The sequence below is a fragment of the Molothrus aeneus genome, chromosome 1 (assembly GCF_037042795.1).
Source record: "Molothrus aeneus isolate 106 chromosome 1, BPBGC_Maene_1.0, whole genome shotgun sequence".
NCBI classification, from domain to species: Eukaryota; Metazoa; Chordata; class Aves; order Passeriformes; family Icteridae; genus Molothrus; species Molothrus aeneus.
This window is the reverse complement of record NC_089646.1, coordinates 122,000,860-122,015,084: the sequence shown is the minus strand read 5'-3', so window position 1 is coordinate 122,015,084 and position 14,225 is coordinate 122,000,860. Positions and strand designations below refer to the sequence as shown.

At 34.9% G+C, this 14,225-nt stretch overlaps 1 long non-coding RNA gene across 1 annotated transcript; it reads right to left on the bottom strand.

The window, feature by feature from the left end:
* Window positions 1-2,751: 2,751 nt before the first annotated feature.
* Window positions 2,752-8,915, bottom strand: LOC136554902 (uncharacterized). Its single transcript, XR_010783394.1, has 2 exons — window positions 8,704-8,915; window positions 2,752-3,834 (listed from the first exon to the last, which is right to left on the bottom strand). It is a non-coding gene; the product is annotated as an uncharacterized lncRNA (long non-coding RNA).
* Window positions 8,916-14,225: the final 5,310 nt, after the last annotated feature.

Below are 14,225 nucleotides of genomic sequence, written 5' to 3'. Positions count from 1 at the left end.
TCTTTTTCTTGTCACAAAATATAACAGATCACCTTAGGCTGTATATATATTTAACTTTGTTGTTCATGTTTGAGCTGAAGTTTATCTGGCTAAGTGGTGAAGCCCATTGCATTCACATTTCCAATAAGAAGCAAGTCTTCCCACTTGCAGAGATACTTCCCCAAAGTAACACACCTCAACAGGCAGATGGGATCAGTTAACCTGACTATATATTGGTCACCTTCTCTCATTCTACAATCTTCCTGAGTAGATAGGTAAGATTCTGTTCCTGATTTCGAAAGAAACTGATGAAGTTTGAAGGAAGCATATGAGACTTACTTTATCACCTAGTCCACAGTTAACTTGTACAGAGTAGACAGCAAGACTAAGCTTTTTTGGACAATGAGCATTCAGCATTCCAGTTTTAAGTGTCCCAAGCTGCAGGCTTCTAATTCTTCCCCTTAGAAATTATTCTTTACTATAAAAGATTGTTTTCATACCTTTAAAATATTGCCTTGTCTTAGTTTCATCATCATCCATTTAGCATGTGAAAAAGCAGTTAATGAATCATACCTCATATTCATAGATGTAAGTATGAGCTTTTCTCCAGACATGATGAGGCTGCAACCCTAAACCAGTTTCTGGTCATCCTGTAAAATAAATCAAAGGAAGCACACTACAAAAGTGTCTTAATCTCTTCCTGGTGTGATGTTGAGCTTTAAAAATAATATGTTGAAGACATACTTTTCCATTGAATTATCTAACACATTTTGATTCCTAAAACAAGGCAGCCTAGGAAAACAAGAAAACCTAATTAAATTAAGCAAAACAGGGAAAGAATTGCAAACATGTATTATAGCCATGAATTCTCTGAAGAGAGAGAAGTAATATAATTTCTCCATCACACGCCAGTGGAATGTTACCAAACATTTTTTCTCCACATAAAACATTTTAAGTTTTGAGCTTTTAGAAAAAATGCATCCCAAAGTAGGAAGGAATTCTAAAACTAATTCCATTCTCCTTATCACAATATAATATTTCCATCTATACAGTTTACCCCATAGTGCCACATTTAGGTCTTCACCACCACAAAAGCTGACACTTGAAAGGTAAGAAGAGTGTCAGAGCCAGCACAAAGAATGTTCTACTAGCTTTCCTCCCAGTTTATGGGAATTATGTGATGATTCTCAGTTCAGTGGGAAACATGAGAATGTAGCAGAGACAGGTGAAGCTGCAATCAGCTTTCACACTCAGTATGGAAAAAGTAGGGGCTCTAGGGAAAGACAATCCTGTTTTGAGAGGCACTTACTGGAAAAAACAGAACTGGAGTGGAGGACCAGTGGAGGATCCAAAAGCGATGCTAGCAGACAGTCAGATTGGAAGAGTGGTAGTTTATCAGGGAAATCCTCTTAATTAACAGAAGATGGAAAACTGTTTATGCCTGCTGAGCATATACACCCAGTTGCCTTGTGATCAATAGAATCAATATTTCCCAATCTGGGAAGCAAGAGAGGCAAGATGAGAGGCAGAAAAGAGGGGTGTGGGAAGAGAAAGAGCCCCAAGAACAGGGAACAAAACCCTGCTTATGGTGTTGGAAGGTATAGTTGGGAAGTAAAGAGATACAAATGGTGCTGTATAGAAAAGCAACAGGCGACAGTATTGGAAAACACCACTTCTGCCATTTTTCCTGCATAACTGTTAGTTGGTCTGCACCAATAATAAAAGAAAGATTAAGAAAGTACCATGCCAATTAAAAAAGACAAAACAGAAAGACAAAAATATAAAGCATTTAAAGGATGAACAAGCTACAATGGTAAATGCCTAAGAAGCCAGAAAGGGAATAATTTCAGTAAGTTCAGAAAAATATCCAAATATTCTGAGATTTAACCAAAACCAAAATTCAATGCCAATTCCCTTATTCTTATAGAAAAGATAAAAATGAAACAGTAGTAAGGAACTATGACAAACATAGGTATTGAGTTTCACTTAATTATTTCCAGAAAATATTTGATATTTTCTTGACTGTTTCTAAGTTTGATTCAAGACAATTTACCATTTCTGTCTTTAACCACGTCTTTATGAGTCACAACCATGAGACAAAATCATTCCTTTGATGTATTTGCCCCAGTAGAAACATTGATTAAACAATAAGGAAAACTTGGAGGGAACAAAGAAAATAAAAACAAAATTCCTTTATGAATTTCACACACCACTGAATTCCATAAACTGAAAACATATTTCTGTCTTCCCAGTCATCTCTCTCCCCCCTCCTTGTGTGAATGCAGTGAAAGAAAAAAAGATATTGTCTTTAAACTTCAAAAGATTTCTCCCTTCTGTTATCCTTAGAAACATTTTTCAGGTCATCAAAGTGTATTTAGCACTCAATGATTTCTCAATGAAAAAGTCAATTCTTCCTAAAGGAACACTTGTTTCCTATCAGTTTACTTACCTAGGTGAAAGAATAAACCAAGGAAAATCAGAACCTATACAAAAAAAAATACTGCGCAGACTCCAACAGGCAGTACCTACTGTATATATTATATGTGAATGGGGTACACTGTATTCAGAAGAAAATAAATTGTGAGAATTTTCTTTTCTCTTTTCCTATTTTCCTCATTAAAATTTGTAATTACATTATATTTCAATTTCAACAAAAAAAATCACAATTTCTAGTGCAAAATCTATTATTGATGTGAAGGTAATTATAGATCTTAGTTCATCTACTTTGGTGACATCATCCAAGAATGGTGATTTAGTCAGTTCAACAACCTGTTTCAAGTGGTTTAAATCTTTATTTCTCTCTTTATTTTACGTTGCTAAGAATTTATTTTGCTTCCACTATTTTTATACAATTTCTGTGAAATTTTGAGAGACATTTCATTAAGGTCTAAGTCCAAAATAATACAATTTATTAAAAACATTCCAGTGTTTCTGGTAATTTCACTAGCATAGTCCTGTTATCAAGAAGTCTTATTAACTTAAACTTTATTGACTTCCTTAACCCTCAAATATAAGTTTATTTTCACTGTATGTGTACTGAAAATCAGCCCTTGAAAACTTCATGTTAGTATCACAACATCAGTATTTCCAACTCATTCACATTTCCAGGTACATAAAGTCTTCTTGACTATGCAAATGAATTTTGCTCTTTTCATGTACAACACACTAAGAAATTGAGGCATCGGTGTCTGCAATTACCTTCCATAAAATCAACATTTTACTGCCAAAGACTTTATCACTTCTTGATACAATTTGAATGACCTTTGGACAGTTCTGTTTCTGTACTTCTGGACAGGCTTCAAGGCAAAAATCAAATTTTAAGAAGGATCAGTGTTTTCCAGTGTGCAGATGTCCATTCTTGAGCATAGATTCACGAGCGTCAAAAATCCTTCAATTCTCCTAGTGTAAAGGTGTGCAGGATGTGATTCTCCTACCTTACAACATTTTGGGAGATTTAATATTTTTTTTCTCATTTTGTCTTGGGTCATAAGCCAGATTCTCCAAGTGTTTCATATGAAAAGCAAGTTCTGCAGCATAACATAAAAAATATTTTAATGAGGGCCCTTCCCAGGACTGTGGCAGACCTACATACCACTCTACATTATGGTTTTTGTGCAACATTCCAGCAACTGTTCCACGTTACTTGGCTACTAGTTCTTCTTGTTTATGTCTCCATCCATCTCTTGTATTGCAGAAAAAAAATTATTAGGCATTACTTCAGTCTAAATTTCAGGTCTTCTCTCTGGATGTTGAAGACTGATGTTCTAATCGTCACTTTAAATCAAGTAAAGGACGGACTTGAACACTTTAGGTTGCACCTTCCATCACACAGTCATTCTTTGTTCTTTCACCTTCCTGAAACCAATAAGCAGGAGATTTTGGTTCCTATTTGTATTTAAATCCATAAGTACACATATGAATAAGTAAAACATATACATGCGTATGTTCCAGTTCAAAACTGGAACATTCCATTAAAAAACTAAATGCAGTTAAGAGTTCTGACAAATCTTTAAAAAAAACCCTGGAAACCCTGTATTTAATTTAAGTGGAAACACCACTAATCACAACTCTGGCAAAATTATAGCTCTATAGGAGAGTGGCAGGTAGTGAGTATCTGCTACAAGTAAGTGAGAAAACAAACTTTAGTAGGAAGAAAGGTTGTTCAAAGAAAAAAATCAGACGGCTTAAACTCACAGTAGGTTGAATAAAATCTCAGCATTGTCAAACGGCCAGAAGGAATTCAAGAAAGGTAGGTTGAAGTTTCTTCTTGGATTATTCAAGCCACCCAGTACCAAATGAAGTAGCATCTCTCAAGCAGCTACTGATTTTTATCCCTTTAGATTCCTCCTTAAAAACCTACCTTTTTCCTCTAGCTCTACAAATCATCACCCTCTGGGAGTGGTTATTCTGGTGGCCACCTGTAAGTATACAGGCCACAGCGAATAACCTATGTGTGCACCTGTAGTTACTGTTGCTGCATCTTTCTGCTCTTCACAGTCTTTGCTCCAGCTTCAGTGAAGTCCCAGATTATGAAGAGCATGGGAGGTGGATGTGTCTGTAATTTTCTGCCTCTGCAGTAGAATAAAGCACCAATGCTTTTGTGGAGTTATAGGTGTTATCTGAATATACTTGTAATATGTAATGTGCACTATCCACTTTGGCAGGCTTCGATAGCTTGGCATATCTGCCACGAAAACAAAGAGAAAATATATTGGTCTGTACAATCAGGCATGTCATTCCTGGGAAGCTGAAGAGAGAATGCAGGAAAGAGTAACCATTGCTATCCCAGCATCTTCTGGGCTTGGAGGGGTGGTTAGAGCACTCCAGCATTGCCCATGTGCATTTCTCCTTCAACAGAGAAAAATGGTTTTGTTCATTTTTTTTGAAGCTCTGCACTCCTCTTAGGTTTTCCCTCCTACTTATTTTGAGATCTCTCTGACTACTAAATTTACTTCACCTATTCTCACCTTTATCTTTAGATACATATTTTCACACCTGATACTCATTTTCATACACTATTTTGAGGCTTCCCTAGCAACATAAGCTTCTGAATTCTCATTCATGTTTAGGTGTAAATATCTGCTACAACTTCCTGAAGTCCATTCTAAAGGAGACTTTTGACTCACAGTCTCTCAGCAGTGTTCCCCCACACTTTAAGAGTGCCTTTGTTGTTACAAATCCAATCTCTTTTGAAGTTTACGTTCCCACGTCCTCTTCTATCACTGTGCCTTTCTGTTACAGGCACATCACAAACTGCTGGCTACTACGGTAAATGCAGATGATGGCTTCCCTGTAAATTAGATTTGTGTGTGTAAAACCGATGCTCGTTTACACACTGGAATGATGCCAAATACTAGCTCAGATGAAACAAAATATTTATGGATCGGATAAACTGGAAACTTACATCTTTATAAGTTGTTCAGAGCAGATTCAGGTATAATTTCTCTTCCTCTCCCCCATTCTTCCAAAGGACCATTAGAAATACCGTCTTTTTAAAAGACACAGCTCTTTAATTTATACTTAGTAATATTAAAGCAAAAGTTTAAAACAATCCTTTATGAAACAAGTGATCTTAACTATTGTAATTCACATGAATTTAATTACACTGATTTTTAAAAGTAATTTAAATATTGCTTTAAGACAAGTTGGTTTTTTGCTACCATAATAAAATAACTTGTTTTATACAAGATACAGAAGAATATAATTTGATCATTTCTTCTGTTAGCCTTTGTTACATAGATTTTTACATAATCATTACTCATAATGTTCTGACAGATAATGCTATTACTAGCGTTACAATCTTTGCTATTATTATAAAAAATCTGGCTTTGTGAAAATTTTAATTTATTAAAATGTAATGAAAGCACATCTAACATGAACCATAATTTATGAAAATTTTAGATGTGCTGCTTGACATTCATGTCATCAGGCTTCAAAAGTTTCACATCTGAAATGTGAAATTACACAGATTTATAAAGATCCCTTTTCAGCATGTTAGCTGGCACTATCTTCTGTAAAATGTATATATTTGGCTTTAAAGAGACAGGCGCATGTAATTTTAATGTCAGCACCAGCATCACCAAAAAGTGCCCTGGCAATCAGTGGAAAGGTTTAATAGGTTTCCTGTCTTGTTCTTAATTTGCTGAAATTACAAAATCAATACTTTCAGTTGTAGCTGCAGCTACCCGTTTTACTGCTTTAAGATAAAGTCTACAATAAAGTAACCTTCACTTTCAATTTGTAGCACAGAACATCAGGGTGTTCTTGGCCACTAACTAGTCTTTCTTTTCTCAGCCTGTTTGAGACATTCCAGGTGTGTGATGTTGCCCTTCAAAGGGGAAAGGTGCATTTTGTATTAAGCATCACTCTCATCAGTGACTTGGTTTGTTTACTTTTTAACGTCTCAGTCTATTCTCTCCTAAAGTCACCTCTGCATGGGTTGTTCATTATTTCCCTATTTCTCTGTGTTGATATTCTATACTACATAAATAAGTGATTGGTGTTGAAATGGCCTAATCTTTATTTTACTCCATAGTCTCCCTTTCTGACAAAGGAGCATATTTTTCTGCAGCAGCTAAAAAAAGAAATTCTCCATAGTTAGTCACATTTTTAATGGTGAACATGATCATTGCATATGCAAAAGGCCTCTGAAAGAACCAGATCAACACCACTGGAAAGGTCAAGCTCTTTCACAGAGCAAGAAGGAAAAAACAATAAATAAATAGCCTTCCATGGACTTCCCTGCTATGCCTCCTGGCTCTTTAATGACAGAAGTTAAAAAAACATATCTTTACACAATCATTTAGTCTTCCAACTCAAGTCCAACCTTTCCAATGAGTGTCTGCACTCAAAAAATAAAGTTGTAAGATGGCATTTTGACCCTCTTATCCCTGCTTCAGGAGCAATTAAAATGTTTTTAAATTTGAGGATTTTTTGTTCTGTTTTTCTCTGGTAACTGAAATATTTTCAGCATATAAGCTCTCTTCACCACTTAGCTGAGCAACATTCTGGAGTTATTAGCACTGGAGAAGGGCCTTGGCTTGGTCGTCTTCTAGTGAAGCAATAAAAAGAATCTTAAGCTGCTGCTCACAAAAGAATGCAGCATAAGATGTCTCAGTGCTTTCCACTGATGCTAAATGTATTCATACCAAGGAAAAAGAGCTCTCAACACCTGCTACCCCAAATGTTAATGAATACACACACACACACACACACACATGCACATTATGCTTTTTTCTTCTCAGCCACAGCAATTTCAAGTTGAAAATTTTACTCATAAACAACACATTATGAAGCAAGGATACTGTAAAACAGAAAGCACAGTTGATCACAGATGGAATACAGAGCCTCCAAATGCCACAGCTCCCTTGCTTCATGCTTTACATTTTTAAGTAGATGCTCAAGGTAAAAGCATGCTATTTATCTTGTGATGTACTCTCTGTAAATGAAAATTCAGAGTAGATCTAGAAACAATATTGCACCAAAAGAAAAAAAAAGCATTTGTCTCTAAACAAGTCATGAGAAATGCCAAATGATTCAATGAAGATCACTTGTGTCACTTAGGTTTGTTTTGATTGGTCCTCCAGTGTTTACAGCACTCAACTCAGCAGGCTCAGAACCCCAAATCTATATTTAATTTAAAGCATTGCACCATCACTCAAATCTTTCAGCAGCCTCACTACAGTCTAAAGAACAGGAGGAGAGGGATCTGTTTACATGGAGCACTTTTGCATGCTCCAAGGGACTGCAGAATAGTTTAAAACAAATTATATCAAGATATAAAGGAAATGAATTTTTTTTGTGTAACAATTTTCCAGTACTTGTAGGATTTTTGCCTACATTAAATTCTGTCAATTTTCAGGTGTTCTCAGCAAGAGATCATATTGCAAGACAAGATAAAATATTCCAAAAGCAGATTTAAACTGCAAAATAAGATGAATCTGAGAAAACTGACTTTTTATCAGAACTAATACAATGATCAGGAAACATAATGTATTAAATACAGCCTTTATGACACTGAAAGCTTTGTAAAAATTCACAGCAGTTTAGAGAATTAAATGGAATAAAATAAATTATCAACACATATTTGAGGGCCCAGTCGTTTCAGATGCAGAAACTAAAATTTTACAAACATAACTAGCTGAAGGGAAAAAAACCCAGGTGCCCATACACAGGTAGTCTTAAAGCATGTCTGGCTTTCTCAAAGGGAATGAGCCCTCAGCTTCTATTAACAGCAGCCAGGGTAGAATCCACTTGCTGTTTTGCAAAAGCAGCCCTGATGCAAATGGAGAGTTACTGATGTCGTATGCACAGCGCCAGAGAGCAGAAGCCTTCCTGCTGTAACCATGGTGGTAGCATGCATCAGCACAGCATTACTGCAGGGGTTTTCCATCCTTGTCAGCTCGCTGGTGTAAAAGTCTCTAACTAAATTTAGGGGTCTCTCCAGGGAAAAGAAGCAGAGATAGAAGAGAGTTCAGAAAACTAGACATGTTTTGTCTATGTTTATCTGTTACTATCCAAGTTTTCCCAGCATGCCACGAGGTTTACTGGGCAACCTGTTACCTTGTTTGAGAATGTAAGAGTTTTTTACATTCACTCTACCTTGTCATCTCCCTTTGCAGTGGCTGCTGGCCTCGAACTGCTGTCCCTGTCCCTAGCTGGGCCGTTCCAGGCATGAAGTTTGATCAAAGCCTGTCAGAAAAGTTGTCTGCAGATGCTACTCACTGTGAAGCATGTTTCCTCCTCAATGGCTCAGTCATTTGCAGGACCCTGGGCATGAGGGCGTTCTGCTTTGCAGGCACATGCAGTTAATGAGCCCATCCAGCTCTCCTCCAGCTAGGATCAGAGTGAGGCCAAATCTGCAGCACCGAGCCCCGGTTCGCCCAGACAGGAGGAGAAGGCAGTGTTTTGGGAGAGGGTATCCAGAGCTTTCAGCACTAGGCAGTCTCCAGCCTTCAGGAAAATGCAGAGAGGGAAGGAGAGCAGAGTGAAATTACCTTCAGCCCTGGTAAAAGGGGACAGGCTTGTAATAGTTTTCTTCCTCTTAGCAGAAACATTTGTCCGGCATCTGTGTTTCTTTCAGCCCTGTTGTGCTTCTCAGCAGACAGGGTAATTTGACCCAGAGGATTTTGGCTATCTAAGCTATGCTTAATCATTTGGCCCCATTACATCACTACAAAACAGCTCAAAATAGAGGGCTCCTTTTAATAGATTTCTTGCTTCAGTTAACAAAAATTATTCAAACTTCAGTTTTCGCTGAGCTTATTAAAGCAGGACTGTGTTTAAGTTATAGTAATTGTCAATAAAGTCCTTTATAGCAGATTGAACTCAGCATATTTTAGACCTTGCCAATTTGAGACAGTTTCCATAAAAAAAGGAGAACAGCAAAGTTACAGAGTGATAACTCAAAAATGGAAAAAAGGAATTATTTAGCATAAAAGGAATTATTTAGCATAGTAAAAGGAGGTATAACTAGGAGTAATGGGAGAAAATTAATAAAGGGAATACATCAGTAGGGGAAAAAGAAAAACCTGACTGTGAGTTAACCAATAGAAAAATTTCCCTGGAGAGCAAAGAGTAGACCACAGCTAGCCAATTTTAAAATAACTGGCCAAAACACTACCAAATAAATAAACAGGCTGGAAATAATTTTGCAGCCATACAGAGAGAAAACTGGGTTACCATTCTGTTCCCTGCTTCTAAATTTTATGAAACTGAGCAAGTAAATTGAGGTTTCTGATTGACAAATCTAATGAAATTCAGCATTCTGGCTGCTGAGATGTAATTGCACAGCTTTTATCTTTGCAAGCATCAGAAGTTAAAAAGAAAAAAGAAAGGAAAAATGTTAAAATGTTTGGTTTGTCTTTTGTGTTTTTTTTTCCTTTTAATTGGAATTAATTTTGTTGTTCTGAGTTAATTGAGTTATCTAGTAAAAACCTGGTCCTTAATTAACAAAAAAAAATTAACAAGAAAAATAGCAAGTTAAAAATAAAAAGAACTTTAATTGAAATTTTTAAAATAGATAATTTTTAACAGTAAAACAAAGAAGAAGAGCCAAAACGCTCTTACATAGATACCTCAAAATTATACCAAAATATGATAATTTCTGAAAATTCAGAATCAAAATTAACATTCTTTTGAACTCCTTGTTTTGGAAGATATTATGTAAAGCATTGTGGTTATTAAAGATAAGTAATTGAGGCAACATAAATGTGTTTGTGAGGTTTAATCTTATTTTACAATTTTTTTAAACATAATTAGAAATAAACTAGCAGGTAAGATTAATAGCAGGTTTGCAGGTATGAAATGTGCTATCCCATACTGACTAGCCAGCAATACCTGTTCAATAAAAAGGATTAGAATGTTCCCTTGGTGTTAGGCTTTTTTGGATAGGATAAAACTTTTGAGTTATTCAATGTTTGCAATAAAATTTAGAAAATGTGTTAATTGAATGTGTGATTGAAATTTGAAAATGTAAACCCTCTGAATCATTCCTGTATATTTATGACTATCATATTTTTTGACACAAAGATAAAATAATCAAGAGATTTGGTTTTAACACCATTACATCTGAAACATTAGAACAATTTTTTAAAATATTGTTACAATGTTTCTATTTCATTGAGATTTTAAAATATTTTTTCTTTATATTTAAAGTCCTACTCTTACAAATTTATAGCAACATGCCATAAACCCTTGCATCTAATTACTTTTTAATCACATCTTCTGACACAGATGATTTCAGTTTTATTTACAGTGAAAACGGAAATCACAGCTGTGACAGACTTGGATCAAACCAATGTTAATCTGCACAACTGTAATTTTGTAGGATTATACATGTTTCAACACTAAAACTTGTGCTCATCATATATTTGTCCTTTATTTTTAAGAACCAAAATTTGAATTTCTATATAAGGCAGAGAACTTTAAAACCAAATGACTACAGAACTCCTCTACAAAAAAGAAATCTTTATAGTACATTACACAAATATGGATGTTATTATTTAGCAGTTTTAACTAGAATATTTAGCATGTAAAATTATATTTTAGAGTGTGATTAATAATACTGAAAGATTAAGACATATAAATGGGGTTAGGCTTATGGTTTTTTTATTAAAATCAAAGTATGATACATATCAGTTCTGTTTAAATATGTAAAATTTAAAAAATGTATTTTTAGGTTTTTCTAGGACGTTATTTCATTTGGTATAGAACTTCAAAGTACTCTAATCTTAGCCTGTAAATGCACAGCTAAAATAAACAAATTACAAAGGAAAAAAATCAATCTAACTTTAAGTAAAGTCATGTAGTTTGAGATCAGTTCTTTTTTTGTTAGGTATAAAATAGAATGATTTCCTAACCTGATCCTCCCTAGCCATGTTGCCAGTTTTCAAGTTATTTATAAGAAACTGCAGTAACAAATAGTCGTGTTCTAACAAAAAGCTTATGACTGTATCGTAAAAATATTTATATCCTTGCCATTTTTACATTTAAAATCTCTATTCAAATATGTTTGAGCATTTCAGGGCAAAATAATTTAAAATTAAAATGAAAAAAACCAAACGTATTGAGGTTTAAATTTACGCGCTCCTCAGCAATGCTCCAGTGCAACGTTGTGTTTGCCTCATGCTGTGAGTCCCCATTTACCCTGAGCATTTCACGTGTGTGGAGGGCAGGGTGGAAGGTGGAGGTGCACTGGGAAGGCAGCACCTTTCCTGTCTCCAGCTGGCAGGATATGCTAACAGGGGTGGTGTGTTTGTGCACATCCAAGTGAACTTCAGTAACCATTCACCCCTTCTGCTTATAGGTAACCAGTTTGCCCAGAGACAGGGCGTATTTTCATATGGATACGTGTGTATACAGCCATCACAATGCCAAATTTAATAGTTTGTAAAGAAGTTAAAAGGAAGAAAGGTTGCTGTGCAAGCAGAACAACCAGCTTCCTTAAAAATAGGTAGTATCAGTGCATGTACTCTCTTAAGACATGCTTTAAATTCAATACTTTATCACTTCACTTATATCCACCTGGTAAACAGTGCAACAAGTCTCTGGAAGCTGATTTTTTAAAATATTTGATTATTTTTGTACATTTAAAGTCACAGCTTCAGAGCTGAGTTAGCTTACAACAAGAACATAAAATTCAGCAAGGAAATTTTACATAATACTATATAAATTTAATTTTAAATATCTATCTGGAGAGAGATAAAATTGTATCTTACAAATGCCCCATATTTTAAATGCTTTAACTATAACAGAGTAATTTCAGAGAGAAAGTATTCTATAAGTTATCTTTCCTTTAGAATTTAAGGAAAAGCCAGTATTGTAATAGTCCTCATAACTCTTCCTTTCATTTAGTTTTCTTAATTTGGTTCTGCTTACTTCCCTTTGCTTCTTGTTTTCCTGCATTCTTTGTATTTTAACGTGTGTAGCTAACAAAAAAATCATATTTAGAGCCATGCTTTCTAATTATTTTCGTTTCTATAGATACTTGGGAAAACTCATATTCTCACAAGTAACATCCTTCTGGAAAGTGACAAAATCCAAAAGCTGTTTCAGTAAGGTACTGTTTCAGCACTTTACCCTGCCCAAGACAGTAGATAAGGGGATCTTTTACAAGACAGTTTAGTCACTCCATGCCATGTCAACTCTTTGGAACAGAAAAACAGTGAGACTAAAAAGCAAAGCCTTAGGACTTTATCTATTTTCTCCTTGTTAAGATCTGCTACATAGTAGCATTTTTTGATAGTACAGACTAAATTTCACCCCAAAAACCAAGAAGGAGTCGCAAACTGCCTCATCTACAGCAGCTCTGTGCTGTGCAAAACAAGAATACACTCCAAATCTTATTTACCTCTGGCCATTTAGTATCTTATCTATAGATGTAAGAAAACATGATCTTCCCCTTTGATTATGCTTTGGTTTAATCACATATAAGTGAAGTCTTTATTGCTGATGCAGAATTTTGCAACTGAGCTTTTCCTTTTCTGTACTGCTAAAAGATTCAGAAGGTAAACCATGCACTCATTCTAAAAAAAACAGCATAATAGGGATGGAGGGGAGAAGCAATTTGAAGTCTATAGAAAGGTTACCATAAAATTTACATTTTCCATAAAATATAAGTAGCCACCATTTTGCTGTAATCCCAGAGCAGCAACGAAATGGTGGTACAGAAGAAAACTACCCTATCAGACACATTTCATCATTGCTTCTATCCATCACTATCTCCTTTCTCTAGCATGATTATCATTTATTCTCCTTCTTACAAGCAACATCCTATTTTAAAACTAAAAATTGATAAATATACCACAGTAAATAGATAAGGTGTAATTATCAAACTAAGACTACATACTGTACAAGTCCTCTCCCCCTCACCCCGCTTCAAACTGCAAAAAAGTACTGCGTAGTGTTTCTATCACACACTGATGAACACATCCCTTGGAACTGCTACTGTATGAAAGCTGTATCCTAGAGGTAGAACACATGGTATGGAATATGGCTCCTGCATTGGTCAGTATGTATTTTAATTATTATATGATGAGATATACATAAGTAACACTCAGAAGACCAAAATGGCATAAATGAATTGGTTTTGATTGTAATATACAATATTGCATTTTGTGAAACATTTTATATTTAAGTGAATATATGTGTATTGGCATTCTCGGTTTAGAAATTTATATTAAGGCATCAATTTTGATGAGCAATGCCATCATTTCTTTCTTTCTTTCTTCCTTTCTTTTTTTTTTTTTTTTTTTTTTTTTTGTTATTGCATGCTTTTCAGGTGTGGAAATCACTGCCTACTTGTACATAAAGAGGGAAAGAGTATTTGTATTTTGGTGCAGGTCTATTCTGTGATACTGTGCTATACATATGAAAAGAATTCATAAAGTTTATCCTGTAATCTCTAAAGAAGCACTATGTGTTACAAGCTTTATTAACTAGGTCCTAAATTTATAAATTTGTTATAAACCAGAAAAGTATATTCTGTAATATATTTTCTAAAAGTATGTTTGGTGTTTATTACTATAAATATGTAATGAAGTTAAGATGAATCACATTTTCAAATACAGCATGTAGTAGCAAAAAATGTTCTTGTTTTTCAGACAAGAATATATTAGATTTCAATATCGTGTTATAACTAATAAATCAGAAAACATAAAAATGTGGGTCTTTTAGGTGAGAGTGGATACCAAATTTAATTTTTAGGAGAACTTTTAGAAAACATACTTAATGATGTGAAATTTGTT